Genomic DNA, 16,495 nt, shown 5'->3' with positions numbered 1-16,495 from the left:
ACAAGCCTAGAAAAATCAGAAGCTGAATACATTTCAAAGTTCTTATTTTCAAACAATAATATTTGTTTTAATTAACTACAATGCTTGTAGTGTTTATTGGATGAGTTTAATTTGCACGTGAGTGCATAACCCATGCAACTCATGTACAACTGTGGGGAGGAAATGACATCTCACTATGTGCAAGTCTAATATTTAAAATAACATGCTAATTGTGAGTGGCTATTACAGTTTTGGTTCAAAACATTTTAGAATGTGGTTCACATTTCACAATGGAGGTAGCATCATTAATATGAAATGAAATCTTGTTCTTTACTAAAATTAATTAGCAACCTTTTAAAAGTGCAATTAGAACTCTTATTTTCAGCCAATTAATTTTACAGAAACTGCAAGCAGAGTGCAAATAAGAGGTGTTTCCCACGATACAGGAATTTACTATTTGACTAATAGTGCAAACCCATACACAGAGGTTTGCCAACTGAGGAGCATTTGTATCATGATATTGAGCTCAGAATCAAAAGAGAATAAGCCAAACAAGTCTGAGGTGACTGTACCACCAACTGGAGAATCAGGTCAGGCTCTTGACGCTGGTATTTCTGAGTCAACAGAGCCCAAAGACTGATGGTTTGGAGCCCACAGAACCTGAGGCTAACAGTCTGGAACCTGCAGAGCCTAATCCAGGACCCTCGCACAAGCCACCCCCAAGTTTAACTTAGAGGAATCAAATACTTCCCATTCTACCGCACCTGCCTAGCAGCACAGAAAATGTGTCAGGCAAGAGGCCACAGAAAGGCTCAGACAAGCTTGCCTGTGGGCCAGAAGGTTATAATAATAAAAATAATAAATAATAAATAATTTTTTATACCCTGCCATCTGGCTGGATTTCCCCAGCCACTCTGGATGGTTCCCAACAGAATATGGGTGTTATAAATTGGTGTTATAAGAGCCACAGCCCTCAAACCAAGGAAGAGGAGCTTGGGAAAAGTAGACTGGGTGAAGTGACTCAAGGCCTCGGGTTCATTTCCAGCCTTACCTTCAGCCTTTGCTGGAGCAAGTTGCCCAGTTGGAACTTTTTGGGCTGTCTTGTCCATTGGAATGCCTGGTACAGATGAGCCATAGCAATTAGGATGAGAGGAAGACTCCCAATGCCATTGGAAGTGCAAATCTTCCCCCTCTACCAACCACACACCTGTGGAAATGCGTCCACATGCTGCAGGATGGCTGTGCTGGCTAAGGTGACCCACCGTTGGATCACTAAAATAGGATAGAGTCATGGGTGGGTTATGGTCAACATTGGAGGACTGCAGACCACCCCAGACCCAAAACCCCTTCATTTCATTGGTGTGCCAGCAAACTCACCAGGAATCTATAGCAAGTTAGAAAAAATATAATAAGACTCAATTCTCACCACCTCCCAAGGTACTGCTTGGATGCCATGTGCACTCTAGAGAGGTAACTCTGCCTGCCTTTACCAGCACAGCTCTGAATGTGGACTCAGCTACACTGGCAAAGAAAAAGCGCTTTATATGTGTTGCATATGCATTATGACACTGTGACACCAGATGGCGCTATGGAATTCCATTTTTCCTAACCCGATTTCTCATACAAAGTTTGCAACGCGTTTAACTGAAACACCTCTTTGATGTGTCTAGATCCAGCCTGAATGATTGCTCTATTAAATCTGTACAGTGGTACCTCGGGTTAAGTACTTCATTCGTTCCGGAGGTCCGTTCTTAACCCGAAACTGTTCTTAACCTGAAGCACCACTTCAGGGGCCTCCCGCTGCTGCTGCGCCGCTGGAGCACGATTTCTGTTCTCATCCTGAAGCAAAGTTCTTAACCCGAGGTAATATTTCTGCGTTAGCGGAGTCTGTAACCTGAAGCGTATGTAACCTGAGGCACCACTGTATCATATTTTCAATGTCCTTTTCTTCTAAATACGTATCTTAGGAATTGTCTTCTCTTTAAGATTGGTCAGAAAATTTGTTTCACCTAATGTTTGACTAACAGCCAGGTTTAGAAAACACATAAAATCTGAGTGGTCGAAATGTATGGCTCAAATTCCAACCCCGCAGCTTTTATATGTAAACAATGTTGTCACTGCAAACAAGGTGTCTACTTTCAATTCGCTTTGAAACAGTGTTTTAAAGACAGCTTAAATGTGGGTTATATAGTAATGCCTGTCAAGAAAAGTTGCTTACCAAGCTTTTAACTCTTACTCAAAAGCTGACAGATAACATTTTTTTTAAAGCGCCCTCTTTGTTGTAGCCTTGTCTTAAAACCTCCTTATTTTCTACATGAGCAGTTTTCACTGCTGTTCATTTTTCTTGATCTGCACTCTAATAAACCATTTGAATTGTAACCCTCTTAGAAATAATAGATATCTTAAAGCCTGAATCAGATCATTTGTAAGTTGGAAGGGAAGAGATACAGTTAATTGGGGCAACAGTATGCTTCAATTTACTGTTGGTATTTAGCATTTATTTGACACCAGAGGAGTGCTAGGCACTGGAGATGAGGTAAAGAGGCCAATTCAGGTTTACGGCCAGATTTCAATCTGCATGGGCTAGGTCAGCGATGAGGAACCTGTGACCCTCCAGATGTTGTTGGACTACAACACAATTCTCTGGGAAGAGGGATTGATTATTAAGCTGATTATAGCTTTGTAAGGGCAATAGGGGTCTCCTAACTCCTATACTGCAGATGGGGCATTAACTCCTTTGGGAGAGTATTCCCAAACTAGAAAATTGCTAAAATTGCTCTCCTCCATGTTCTACAGATATACCTGTGCAACAGATGGAAGTCTCAGCTGAAGATCTTAATACATGCACAGGTTGGTATGGGAGAAGGAGGTCCATCAGATGTTTAGATTCTCAACCATCTCAACCGTTGTTGTTTTTAAGGCAAACAACAACACCTTGAACTGGGCTCAGAAATTAATATAATATGCTGTAAATATAATTCCTTCTGAATAAGGGTAATATAGCCCCACTTAGATAAACCAGTTGGAACTCTCAGAGCACAGTTCTTCATTAATTGGAACTTTCAAATCATCTTCAAAGGTAGCTCCACGCATAACTCATTATAGTAATCAGATGGTTGCTGCTCAAGCTTTGAGCATTACTGGATATTATTATTATTATTATTATTATTATTATTATTATTAAATTAGTACACCACCATTTATTTGTAAAGTTGATTTTCTCAATCCATTCTAGCTGGGCTTAAGTTCTGGCTTTGGATCTGAGATTATGATGATGTTCCTGGCTCCACATTTAGCTGAGAGATGAGACTACTGGGAACTATGAACGCTCCTCTTCCATGACTTTCAACTCTGAAACTTCCTTCCAATAAACCTCATCGTACTTCAACCCCTCAGGTTTTCAGGGGCAGGTGTTAAAATCTTCATTTTTCAACAGGCTTTTAGACAAATACGGAGATTTTAGGAAGGCCCTGGTTGCATATAAATGGGTGTTATTACAGCTCCTTTGTTTCAGGGTCATTTTCACCTATTGCATTATATGTAATTTTATTGGCCATCTCTTTGCAGACCAATCCAGCCATGTAAACAGTTTCTCACAAGCACAGACATAAATCTGGTGGGGATGCATACATAGTAAAGTTAAACCCCTGAGAAATTTTTCTAGCTATACTATTTCTAGGTACTGATAGCAGATGACTAATGAGTTCTTTATCATGCAGATTTGAGTTATTACCTTGAAGTATATTAAATAAAGCTAGTTATGGTGTCACTTCTATTTGCTGCTTATTAATTTTGCTAATCTTACATAAAACTGACAACCACAATTTTGTCACACTCCCACCACATATGTACCTCACCAGCCTCGTCTTGCTGAAGTTTCTGGGTGTTTTGTGCTAATTTTCTTGGTATTAAATACCATCTATGAATGAGCTCCCTTTTGCTGGCATAAATCAATTTTAAGGGCAATTTAGACCACCATGTGGAACACTGAAGTAAAGCTGCTCTTTGAGTGCTTTCCATAGGCATCCCATTGGCCACTATGAGAATAGGATGCTGGACTGAACAAGCCTTTTGTCTGATCCAGCAAGACGTAACTTCAAACAAACAAGGCTGCTTGTATTTATGTTCTGGCTGCTCTGCAATATGGCACTACCTCCTTAAGGTTCCTTTTCCACAATAATAATAATAAATATTAAAAAATAATATTTCTGGCTACAAGCCTGTTTTGGAGAAGGGGGTTACTTCCATAGTAAAACTCTATCTATAAACACAGGCATTCCAGGAATAGGAGCCAACTTCTAGGGGCTGAGGGGGTCTTCACTCCCCTCCCTCGCGAGTTGATGGGCATTGCCATTCAATTGGGGGGGGGGGTGCACCACATCATATTATTGATTATGTTGGGCTGCCCCCCCCCCCCGATTTTATTCAAGTTGGCACCGCTGATCCCAGCACCTCACTGCTGAAGTTTTTCAGTACGTGTACTTGAATCATTGTCTTTGTTTCTAGTGATTAAATAAGAAATTCAAGACCGCATAATGTGCCAAACTATGGACTAAATATTAGACATCTGTATCTTTATGATTCTGTAACTGCATTGTATTTATCTGTCATGGATAAGCTATTTTCCTTGGAAACAGGCCAATGCCTAGATTAGCTTTATTGGTTAATGGAGTCATGACAAGAAATACCTTGCAATAAAAGATAACTTGAATGCTGAGGAGGCGCCTGCTTCATTAGAATTTCCTCAGTGAGTTTTCTGTGGGTCTAGGATCTCTTCATACTTTTTAACACTGCTGGTTAGACTAAGAGCCCCTCCAGACAAATGTTATTGTTTTCATTAACATATTCTTGACACAATCACCGTGTACTGGTGGTAGATTTGTTCTGCTTCCTTTCATTTTGTTATGCTTCCCCAGTGTTACCACATGACAGTACTTAAAAGAAGAGGTTGCTTTGCTTGATAGTGCACCGTATTTCTTTACAATACCAGGTCATTCTTGGCCATCTCTTTCTCTTCTGTGTTTTTATACCACAAATGTTCTGGTTTATTTTTGCCCCACTTTTATTCCTCTTTGGCTCCTCCAGAAAGCAATACTGTGGTACCTCAAGTTACAAGCACCTCAGGTGACAAACGCTTCAGGTTACAAACTCCACTAACCTGGAAGAGTTACCTTGAGTTGAGAACTTTGCCTCAGGATGATAATGAAAATTGTGTGCGGCGGCGCAGCAGGAGGCCCCATTAGCTAAAGTGGTTAAGAACAGTTTCAGGTTAAGAACGGACCTCCAGAATGAATTAAGTTCTTAACCCGAGGTACCACTATACTTCTTTATTTAACAGCTAAAGAGAATTGTTCAGGAACCCAGGATTAGGCAGCTGAGTGAAATGATATGTTTCCAAACCCACAAATGCAAATATTTGCTATCACTACAGAAAACAACAAATGGTATCCAAAAGCTTATGCAAAAACTCAGGAAAAACAGACACAGTATGAACACAGTATCACAGACAACAAAGTATAATTAATTCTCACTATTCTTCATAGAAACACCAGCTTTTCCCAAGGGAAAAATGCTTCACATATAAGTAAGGAAGCTGGGTCTTCTCAGCCACTGGGTTTGCCATCCTACACACACTAACCTGAGAGTCTTCTTTGGTGATCACTCGTAGCTGAGTAAGATTGTTTTCCATGAACACGGCCTTAACAGTGAGTCTGTAAGTTACTGTGGAAGCCAATTCTGGATCCACAGGTCCTTCCACATAGGGGACATAGGTTTCTGGGCAGGAGTTGATCAAGGTGAGGGTTTGCCAAGCATGCCTTCCTCTTGGCACGTTTCTCCCTTTCATGCTGAGTTTGAGTGTCTTTAAAGTCCATGACACCTTTGGTAAAGGCTGTTCTCCAATTGAAAAGCTCCAACTTTATTTTCCAATAATGAAGAATTTAAAATTAAATGGATGTCCATTCTAAATAGATGTTCTTTTGACCTGATGACTTTAATCACAGAATTTGCAATTAAAGAGACTGAACGTTTGGACAAAGAAGCTGTTGGAATCACTGAGGAATTACATAAACAATTTGATTTGGAGACGTTTGAATCTAAATTTAAACAATTACAAGTAGAACTTAAGAATTATTCGGATAATATAAAAATTGAGAAACTAAGGAAGTTTGAACGCAATCGTAGGGATTACGAATCAGATCACGTGTTCCCATGGATGCAGAAATCCATGAACACTAGTATTCAACCTAGATCAACAACTGAATTTTCATCCAGCAGTGCTGAATCTTCCGAACAGAGCGACTCACAGGAACAAATTCCACATCGACAGATAAGACAACCCAGACAATTAAGACAATACGATTTACGTCCACACACCATTGATTATTCCAAACAACAGGGTTTTCCCAAGCGCCGCAATCAACAACGACGTCTTTAGTTGTAAATTTATCCAAACGCACACTAACCCATGAAGAAGAGAGAATTTTAAATCTCGGACTGGGATTTGTTCCCACACCTAAATATAATGCGTTCCAGACAAGGGTGGACATCTTCAAACTTGTACGTCTTGTTAAATTAAGGTGCCACTTTGGCAATTTTCAGACTACACCATCGCCATTCCGCGTTCACTCATCATTTAACCCGCATGTAGATAATGCCCGCCTGAATGCATTCTATCAGGTTTTACTAGAAGACATTAATAAAATAGAAAAGAGAAGACCACCTCCACACAAAAGGAATTTTACCGCAAAGGATAGAGAAATCATTGCTAGCCTTCAATCGGATGAGAATATTGTGATAAAACCAGCAGATAAGGGCGGAGCCATAGTCATTATGAATACTCCGGATTATACCGCAGAAGTAAATAGACAACTGCAAAATAGCAATTTTTATAAACCATTGCCCAAAGACCCTACTGACGACGTTTCCAGAATAATCAGGACCACCTTATCGGAAGGCATATCGTTTGGATACCTCGATAAGAAAACAACTGAATTTTTAGTCAATAAATATCCACGTACCCCAGTATTTTATATACTTCCAAAAATTCACAAATCACTTGATGCTCCACCAGGCAGACCGATTGTCTCAGGTAATGACTCTCTTTTGGAACCCCTTTGTCAGTATATGGAACATTATTTGCATCCATTCGCCATCGACACTCCGTCTTATATTCTGGATACGAAAACATTTATTGGACACGTTGAGAACACTACCATACCAAAGGAGGCCTCCCTTGTCACCCTGGATGTCGAGTCGCTGTATACAAATGTCCCATTACCTGAAGTCAGGTCGATTATAGAAACTCTTTTGGATTCCAGACTCACGAGAGAACCTCCAACACATTTTTTGCTCGATATTCTGGACATCATTTTGGATTATAACTTTTTTCGTTATTTAAAACAGTTCTATCTGCAAATCAAAGGCGTAGCGATGGGCTCTGCCTGTGCCCCTTCTATTGCGAATATTTACATGATACACTTTGAAAAAACTTTCATCCTTCATGACAACAATCCTTTTAGATCCAAAATAATCAAATATTATTGGTTTATAGATGATTTGTTCTTCGTTATACAGGATCAAGACACAGCAACACAATTCCTCCAATGGATCAACGACCAAGATCCAAATATACGATTGTCTGGTACCATTCATGATACATCAGTTAATTTTCTGGATGTTACAGTCTTTAAAGATCATTCCCAACAACTTAAGATCCGCCCATACCATAAACCGACTGATCGAAATTCATTATTACACGCTTCATCCTTCCACGCTCCACATTTATTGAATAATCTACCGTATGGACAGTACTTAAGACTAAAAAGAAATGCATCGTCCCAACATGACTACAAAATAGCGGCCTACCAACTCACACAGTCCTTATTACAACGAGGATACACATCACGGACTCTTGCTGCAGCTCAAGATAGAGCGGAAATGAAAAACAGGAAAGATCTTCTTGTTATAAAAACCTCGGATAAACCTAGAGAGGATCGTATTTGCACATCACTGCAATTTACACCACATACTTCTAGCATTAAGAAACTCATATATAAACATTGGCATTTGTTATCCAACATCCCAGGATGTCAAAAACCACCTATAATTGGCCTAAAAAAAACCAAATCACTGAGGAATTATTTGGTGAAATCGGACCACCTTACATACCCGGAAGCATCAACTAAAGGCCATTACAAATGTGGTAGCTGCAATGTATGCAAATACGCACTACAAGTAAAGGAGTTCACCAACATACAGACTGGCTTCAAGTTTCAGATTGAACATTTCAGTAACTGTAACACGAAGAATAGCGTGTATGCATGGATATGCCCATGCCAAAAGATATATATAGGCAAAAGCACCAGACCAATTAAACTACGCATAAATGAACATCGATCACGGATCCGTAACAGAATACGAGAAGCCCCAATGGTGGAACATTATATACAACAAAAACACACGGAAGAGGATTTTGTCTTCTTTATTATTTGGAAACCAAAAGTAGATCTATATACCAGGAGAAATATTGATAGACTATTGTTACAACAGGAAGCACGATATATTCATTTGTTTGAAACGATGTCCCCCAAGGGCTTGAATGAACATCAAGACTACAGTTCTTTTCTCTAATAAACCACCATAGATGGCCTTGGACTAAATCCCTTCTCTGTTTACACCTTTAAGAAGGGAGAGCCTATCCTCCCTCTCCCACAGACACACATATAAGACAATGATTTCACTCCCTAATAGAAAACGCACAGAGAAACGCAAGAAAACTTGGATGCAATTATCTAAGGTGAGAAAACACTGAACTGATGTCCGTTTTTCACAAATAATTTGACTGGAAATAATAACTCTTGGAAATCCTTATTTCTAGACGCATGTCGAAATAGAAACATAAAAGAACTAAATGATACAGACTTCCAACAGATTTATAGTCGTCAAAAAACCGAGGTATGGAACCAAATATCATAATATGTGTTAACATACTTTAGAATGTATATAATTTATTATATTTATTATCTATGGATTGAAGCACCTTGATCTATCTTGACATATTTTTTGATATTACCAGCTGAAGAAGGCGTGTACTCCGAAACAGGGCCCTGTCCTGGTTACCACCACTGAACCGTACATCTGATTCACACTCCGGATACTCCTTTTTGACCCCATTTGATCCTTCATTCTTTATTCTTTATTCTAATTTTATATAATGTGGACTCGTTTTGACTGCTATTGAGACTTGTATAAAACAATTGTTGTGCACTGGTATTTCATGTACCTTTGTACTATATCATTGTATATTTGAAACGACATTATTTCTGCACTTAAACGCTGTATCCAAACTTACCATTACTTTAAAACTATCATACTTATACGTTGTGTTTAAATCTACTACTAGCTTCAAACTGTTATTCTTAGCAGAATACACACGTTTTTCATTTCAACTCTTGAGTAGGAATTATTCCTTATATTGAAACTTTTGGCCAGAGTTCTTGATATATCCTTTTCAGTGTAGTTTCAACATGTTCTCCAATTGAAGCACTTGCAGGCCTATGTTTCCTAGTTGTCGGTGTTTATACTACTTTTTTAAGATTTGCCTTGAGACAGTCTTTAAAACTCTTTTGTTGACCACCAGCATTACGCTTTCCATTTTAAAGTTTGGAATAGAGTAGTTGCTTTGGAAGACCATAATCAGGCATCCTCACAACATGACCAGTCCAACGAAGCTGATGTTGAAGAGTCATTGCTTTGACAGTGGTAATCTTTGCTTCTTCCAGTACATTGGCATTAGTTTGCCTGTCTTCCCAAGTGATGTGTAAAAATTTTCGGAAATGCCATTGCTGGAATCTTTCAAGGAGCTGGAGATGGCATTTAAAGCAACTACCTGAGAGTACATTTCATTGAACTAAATGGGACTTCTACGTAAACCTGCATAGAGATTGTGCTGCGAATAAACTACAATATTCTCATATATATATATATATATGACACTAAGTTTTAAGACACTAAGGCATCATGCAGAGCTAACGTCTGGTCTCCGTCTGGCATTCAGTCAGCATTATGAGAGATCTATGATTACATCTACCAAGCATTTAAAAAATAACCCCAGTTGTATGTATTTTGGATTACTTTCAAAGAGGATTAGACAAATTCATGGAAAATGCTATCAGTGACTACAAACCATGATGGCTATGTTGCACCCCTGCTGTCAGAAGCAGTATGCTTCTGAATACAGTGGTACCTCGGATTACAGACGCTTCAGGTTATAGACGCTTCAGGTTACAGACTCCGCTAACTCAGAAATAGTACCTCGGGGTAAGAACTTTGCTTCAGGATGAGGACAGAAATCGTGCAGTGGCGGCGCAGCAGCAGTGGGAGGCCCCATTAGCTAAAGTGGTGCTTCAGGTTAAGAACTGTTTCAGGTTAAGAATGGACCTCCAGAACGAATTAAGTTCTTAACCCAAGGTACCACTGTATATGGTTTCTTGCTTCCAATCAACATCTAGTTGGCTGCTGGCTACTGGATCTGGATGAGATGGGCCATTGGCCTGATCCAGCAGGCTCTTCTATTGTTTGTGTGCTTTAAAAGGAGCAGCAGGTATTCAAGGCAAATTTAAAACAACAGTTCTAAATGCATTTACAGTACAGTTTACAGTACAGTAAATGCATTTACAGTACAGTACAGTTACAATAAAACAATAAAATTGTCAGTAAAAACAACTCTTTAAACAGTCAAAAAACAAAATCAGCAAAAACCTAAAAACAAATTAAAACGTACATGAACATTCTGCATGTCTTGGTAGACTTGTCTAACCAAAAATGTTTTTAGCAGGTGCCAAAGAGGGTACAGTGGGAGCACCTGTCTGATATCAATAGTCAGGGAGTTACAGAGTGTAGGCACTGCCACACTAGAATATTGATTTTTTACAAATGCAGAAGGGGCATCAGTGCTTTTTTAAAAAAAATATTTAGGGGTACTCTCATTTTGACTCAAGAAAATCACCATTAAAAAAAAAATGTTTAGGGGTATGCGTACCCCTGCGTACGCCCAGAAAAAAGCACTGAGGGGCATTATGTGGGGTCTGGAACAGTGCCAGTCTGCAGATCAAAGTAGTCGAGTGGGTGGATATAGGGCATGGTGATCTCTTAGGTAAAGTGGTCCAAAGTTGCTATGGGTTTTATATACTAATAGCAACATTTTGAACCTGGCCCAGTAGTCAGTTGCCAACCAGTGCAGATCTATGAGAACAGATGTTATATGCTGACAAGGTCTCACTCCTGTCAGCAATCATACTGCAATATTCCGCACTAACTGCAAGCAGATAAGAAGGAAGCCCCACGTAAAGCACACTGCAGTAATCCAGTTCTGAAGTAACCCAGGATAGGCAATTGACCAATTTATCAAATGTGGATAAGCCCCTTTTTGTTTTGTTTTGTTAAAAAACAAAAAGTCCTGCCCAGGAACTGTGCAAAAGCACACAGGTAATTGTAAATTCTCAGGACACACTTCTCCAGTTTTCTGGTTTTGTGCAAATATGAGGGATCAACAGAAAAATACATATTTCTCAATTCAGGAGTACACCGGTATTAGTTACAGGCACAGCTGGGAAAGAAATAAAAGTAGTAGGCATGGAACGGTGGGGGGGGGGGTTAACGGAAAGGAACAATTAATCCACCCATGCAAAACCACTAAAACAAATCATGTGTGACCCTAAGTGGAGTGGTTTGGAGCCTGATTTTCTCAAACTTCTTATATTGCCCCTGCATTAGGTAAATCTACAGGGGTGAAGCACTGAGACTGGTATTGACAGCAATGTTATGTGAACTATGCAAATTAAATAAGAACACAAATAGCTGCAACAATACAGGAAACTCCAGTGTGGATAAATCCATATTTAAAACAAAGCAAAGGCAATACAAAATAGACTCCGATTTGTCTAGAAATAAAATGAATGTCACATTTAAAACACACCCCATCCAAAAAGAATCTTGAGAACTTTAGTCTGCTCCCACAGAGCTTCAATTCCCAGCACTCTTAAGAAACTACAGTTCCCTAGATTATCGGGGGTGTGTGCTTTAAATATGCTTTTAATGTATGGTGTTTGCACAGACTGTGGTGTATCAAAACCCATATCTTGTCCCCCTCCATCATGGGACCCTACATCTTTCTAAATAATAAGGAGCTAACATTTGTGGTATGTTCACACTCATGATTCTCTTCTTTTGACACACACTGGACATTACGTTGCAAAGATATATTAACCATCAGACATAAATAATTTGCTACTGTACGACACCAGAGGGAGCTGTAGGCCTACAGAATGTACCGTACTTGACAGGTGGTCAATAAGCAAACCTTACAACATCATGTTTCATAAGGCAGCACAGAACTGTAACAACATGGGGCATCTTTGCTGGTTTATCCTCTCCAACTAGATTTAGGTCTGAAAAGACCAAAGAAAGGTAGATATAGGGTGAGTAAGCACCATTTGTGACATTGCACAACATCCCATTACTGATCATGTAGCATATCTGTTAAGGCAGGGGTCAGCAAACTTTTTCAGCAGGGGACCGGTCCACTGTCCCTCAGACCTTGTGTGGGGCTGGACTTTATTTTGGGGGGGGGGGGAATGAATGAATTCCTATTCCCCACAAATAACCCAGAGATGCATTTTAAATAAAAGCACACATTCTACTCATGCAAAAACACCATGCAGGCCCCACAAATAACCCAGAGATGCATTTTAAATAAAAGCACACATTCTACTCATGTAAAAACACGCTGATTCCCAGACTGTCCGCAGGCTGGATTTAGAAGGCAATTGGGCCGGATCTGGCCCCCGGGTCTTATTTTGCCTAGCCATGACATAGAGTGTAACATGGTGGTCCTCCCTTTCCCATTAATTACCTTCAATGCAGTAATCTCTGGAACAACAGAATAAATTCTAAGGGAATTTTGCAGTACATGCAGATCGTGAATGCACATAGACAAACAGAACTGTAATGTCAAAGCCAACATGGAAGCTGAAGGGAGGTAGAAAAGGAGTTGAGTGACGTACTGTAAGGCTGGAGCTTTCTTTTTTGCTTTCATTTCTGTGAAAGCAAATACAGTGGTACCTTGGGTTAAGTACTTAATTTGTTCCAGAGGTCCATACTTAACCTGAAACTGTTCTTAACCTGAAGCACCACTTTAGCTAATGGGGCTTCTTGCTGCTGCCACGCCACCGGAGCCCAATTTATTTTCTCATCCTGAAGCAAAGTTCTTAACCTGAAGCACTATTTCTGGGTCAGTGGAGTCTGTATCCTGAAGCGTATGTAACCTGAAGCGTATGTAACTCGAGGTACCACTGTATCCAAATTAAATTCCCTGTACTAGTTAAATTGTTAGAGGGTATTCTTCCACCCCACCCCTTTCCCTAGAAAGCACCCAAACTGAAAGGTTCAGAGGTGGTTTCTTGTTGACAAAATGACCCACTTTGTCTTGAGCTGAACATAAACATCTCACATTGCTAAATAGCTTTGCAAATGTGGCAATGCATATTCTAGGAAGGGACAGAGGACCGCCATATGTTGTTGGACTCCACCTCTCACAATCCCTGACCAATTTGCCCTGTTGTCTGATGCCGATGGGAGCTGGAGTCGAACAACATCTAGAGGACTACAGGTTCCTTGTCCCCAACGAGAGAACTAACAATGGCTAGCGGTTGAAGTGCTACTGTTGAAATCTACTTGGCAATTGTATCATCTAGCCCTAGATATAGGGTGTGATTATCTAGTAGAGAGATAAAGGCATTGTGTGTGTATCAACAGAAGTGTTTCCTTTATATTACAAATTCACAGGTTCCAGGAATGAGTTTTTGGGGAAACCCATTACTCAGATTATTCTCCAGTAATGATTCACATTCTATTTCATTGCAGCAGACGTGAAACACATCTCCCTGTTCTTTGTGGAACAGAAACTACTGTTAATTTAACTCAGTAGCTCCCTGGTCTTCTGGGAAGAAATTCCAAGTTTCCAATTCATTTTCTCAAGCTTTTTAGTCATCTTAAAAAAAAGAGGACTCTAGTGCCTCTGGAAGCTGTGGACATGCTACCAGATACAAGTTTACTTTTAAATAAGCTCAGCAAGTCTATTAGAGGCAGACAAAACAGAGTGAAGGATGAAACCTAATCAAACTGGGATGTGCTGCACTTTTTGGCGTCATTGGCTATCATGCTATAGCAACCTTTATACTCATTAATGTTTTATTCATTATTTCATGGGCCTTCAGAAGGGATAGCCAATGGGCTCCTAGAGTAACAAAAAGTAACCAGACCCCACTGACCTGTTTAACCCCATATGTGAAGGAAGGAAGGAAGGAAGGGAGAAGAACAGCACCCTTTCTACAGAAAAGTGGTTCGGCTAGAGAAGTATTTCCCCCTTTGCTCTTGTCTTGCTTTTCTTTCCTTCTTTTTATTTGTATGAATAAGAATGTTTGTATAAAGGCATTAACTGGCTAAGATAATGTAGCAAGTTCTGATGAAGCATCCATACGTATACTGGACTCTATTTTAGAAACAGGTATGTTTTTTGTACTTCTAGCCCTTAATTAAAAATGTAATAAATTTGGACTAAAGTGATAGTGATGTGTGTAACTGGTCCTGTAGATGTTACCTTTGTGTTTCTTTTTAAATTATTTGTGCAGAGTATACTCAACAAAAAAATGATCAGAATAGGATGCTTATGTTTTTAATCTGTACAAATAGGGCCTAACATTATTTAGGTTTGATCCTTTTCTATGTTAAAATGTAGAATAATGGATGTGGCCATTTACTGTGCTGGGCATTTCTCTTGCAACTGTTTTAAAGCTGAGATCCAATGCACATTTACTTGGAGATAAACGTCATTGAATTTAGTGTGACTTGCTTCTGAGAAAATGTGCAAAGGATCAGACTACGTGAGTATATAACACTGGATCTAGTCAACCTAAAGCCAAGAACCTTTAACTATATGTTTAGTTCCTGCTGAAATTTGAACTTGAGATTTCAATATTTATTTTGGCTGGATTGTGACCTCAAATTCTTGCTTTTACTCCTCTGAATAATTTGCATTAGTGTAGATAGCTAAACAATCTTTCTGTAAGTAGGTAAATGGGTTAACCAATCCTGCACATAGGTTGCTTAAACCAAAATAAAATTGTGTAAGATTGGTGCTGTGAAGCTCAATCCTATATAAATTTGATCAAATCAAATATCTTTAATACGGTCAATGACCAGCAAGAAGGAAGAAGACTGCCCACATAAATTACAGTTCCTCTACAGCACAAAAAAGTACAACAGCAATTCTAAGATACCATCGTACAATGGGAAGAAATTTTATTCCTGCCACAATTAAACTATTTGCTGCAAAACCAACAGCACAAATACTATACGGCGCACCACTCGTCTCCCTCTCCAATCTAGACCCATACGAAAAGATACAATCAGGTTTCCGTAGATCACTCCTGCAAACACCTAAATGCGTCCCAAACGCCGCCCTACGACTGGAAGCGGGCTTATACAGCATCAAAACCAAAGTATGGATAAGAACCTTATGCACTTGGCTAAGACTTAACAACTCGCCGGTTGGACTACTTTCCCTGATGCTTCTTGACAAATTCCAATCTAGCTGGTTGAAGGGCACTCTCAGAAAATTGGCCACATATGGTCTCTCCCCAGAGTATTTATAAATTTGATCATACATAAGTTCCACTGTATTCAATAAACCTTTAACCACATTAGTGTGCAGCATTACAGCTTGAACCTATGCATGCTTACTCATATATAAATATCACTGAGTTTAATGATGCTTCCTTTAAAGCAAGCAATTCATTGCACACTTATCTAGGAATAAGCCTAAATAGCTAAAATACAATTTACGTCTGATGCATAGAATTGTACCGTAGATGGTGCAGCTTTCAGGAGAACATACAGCAAATCTTCAAAATAGGTGACCTACCAAGGAAAGTGGAGCCCACCAACCTTTAATTATTGTGTACCTGGTGCTTGACAAAAAGTGTGTATAGGATTGTAGCTTTAGTGCCATGCAACACAATCCTCTGCCTGTTTATACTCAGAAGCAAATCCTATTGTATCCCTGGTAGTTGTGTTTAGGATTGCAGCTGTAATTACCTGTCTCTCATGCTTATAGTAGCATGTCATTTCCTACTAGCTTCAGAAATTTGAATTCTACTTTAAAGATAGTAAAATTAGTATTATGTAAGAGCATAAACTGTAGAATTGCATTTTAAATACAAATATGGGGCGTTTCATGCAGATGGCATTGTGAAGTTCACAAAAGCTGTTCTGTGTCACTTTTTTTGGTCTTGTCTTATTGCAGATGCTGTTCTCATCTGTTTTGCTGGGTGCAACACTAGTCCCCTTGAAACTATCATGTTAAACAAGTTGCAGACATATAATTCTTACTTAATAACATGCAATGCACCCAGCAACTTAATTATTAAGAGACCTGAAATGACCCCCTCAGGCCCTA

The sequence above is a fragment of the Podarcis pityusensis genome (genome assembly GCF_964106645.2).
Source record: "Podarcis pityusensis genome assembly, chromosome: 7".
Lineage (NCBI taxonomy): Eukaryota > Metazoa > Chordata > Lepidosauria > Squamata > Lacertidae > Podarcis > Podarcis pityusensis.
The sequence above is the reverse complement of the archived record's forward strand: the minus strand, read 5'-3'. Positions refer to the sequence as shown.